We start from the raw sequence: 1,768 nt of genomic DNA, 5'->3' as shown, positions 1-1,768 counted from the left end.
AACATTAGTAGTTAATTCAAACAATATAAAAACAAATAATATATAAACTAAATATAATGTACTATTTAAGGTAGCTCTGAAATCTATTATATTAATATATAATTCTGCATCATTGATATATTTCCAAACACTGGCATATATATAGGCTCATTTAAGTCCTGGAAGTTTCTCTATAAAATGTATATAATTTACTTAGGTATTTTACTTACCCCAAATTGGTTTTAATCTTTGATTTGATTTCATAATTTCTATGCCAGTAGCTTCATTTTCTCATTTCTTTCATTTTTCTTACTAAAACTTTTCTTTTTATTCTTATATTCTCATGTGAAGCCCTAACTGGTTGCAATAAAGAACAGTAATCAACAAAAAAAGAACTAACAATCCCATCTATCAAGGGGCAAGAGACATGAACAGAACGTTCTCTGAGGCAGACAGATGAATGGCTAACAAACATATGAAAAAATGCTCATTGTCTCTAATCATCAGAGAAAATCAAAACCACCCTGAGATATCACCTAACCCGGGTGAGACTAGGTTACATTACAAAATTCCAAAGTTGCACATACTGGTGAGGATGTGAAGAGAAGGGGACACTTTTACACTGTTAGTGGGAATGCAAACTAATTCAGCCTATGGATAATCCTCAAAAAACTCAAATTAGATCTTTCATTTGACCCCATAATCCCACTTCTAGGCATCTACCCAGAAGAAAAAAAAATTATTCTATCATAAGGACATATACACAAGATTGTTTATTGCAGCTCAAATTACAATTGCCAAGACATGGAAACTACCTAAATGCCCATCAATTCAAGAATGGATGAACACACTGTGGGATATGCATACCATGGAATACTATTCAGCCATGAAAAGGATGGTAATGGCACATCTTTTATATTAACCTGAATGAAGCTGAAACACATTCTTCTCAGTAAAGTATCACAAGAATGGAAAAGCAAATATCCAATGTACTGAATACTAAAATGAAGCCAGTAGATGATCTAATTAATGCCCATATAAGAGAAAAACTCATTTCAATTTAAGTGGGAGGGAGGGGGAAAGTAGGAGGAAGGAAAGTGGTGGGGAGATTAGAAGTGCTCCCACTGAATGGGCACAATATAAGGGGGGGGGGCGTCCTTCTGGGTTCAGGACATAGCTACAAGAGTCTACCTAACAAATTCAAATTTGTCATTTGGTTGTTAGTATCCTCACGTTAACCTGAAATTTTAAAAAAAAGAACAGTAAATAAAAATTTAAGTTGGCTTAATCTCAAAGTTGACTTTAATACCTACTAGAGAATTTTAGAATTCTATGCTTGTGAAAATATTAAGAAAATAGTTATTTAAAATGTCAAAGTACATCATCAAAAGGAGGAGAGTTATATAGGAAAGAAGGAGGATGTATTATGTGTTTCCCTGTTTTTCCATACTCGCACTTTCAAATCTTTTTCTACATTTCTTGAAAGTCTCACTAAATTATTTCTTGTAACTGATGTATTGAAAGCATTTATTTTAAAACAAAATGTATCTTCATATTCATTTATTTAACATACTTTCTTCCTCGGGTCCAGTACACTTAACAAGGAAAGGTTCCGAACATAACAAAGAGGAAAATTTATGAGAATCCTGATGGGCCCTACAATAAAGAATATGGCTTAGTTGAAGGAGGAAAAAGTGTAGTTTGAGGGCTCTAAAGAATCTGATATCGTGGTTAGAAAAGAAATGGAGGAGAAACACTCAGGCACTTTCATTTCTTTCTCTACTTGGCC

The sequence above is a fragment of the Nycticebus coucang genome, chromosome 9 (genome assembly GCF_027406575.1).
Source record: "Nycticebus coucang isolate mNycCou1 chromosome 9, mNycCou1.pri, whole genome shotgun sequence".
NCBI lineage: Eukaryota > Metazoa > Chordata > Mammalia > Primates > Lorisidae > Nycticebus > Nycticebus coucang.
Note: the sequence above shows the minus strand (reverse complement) of the source record.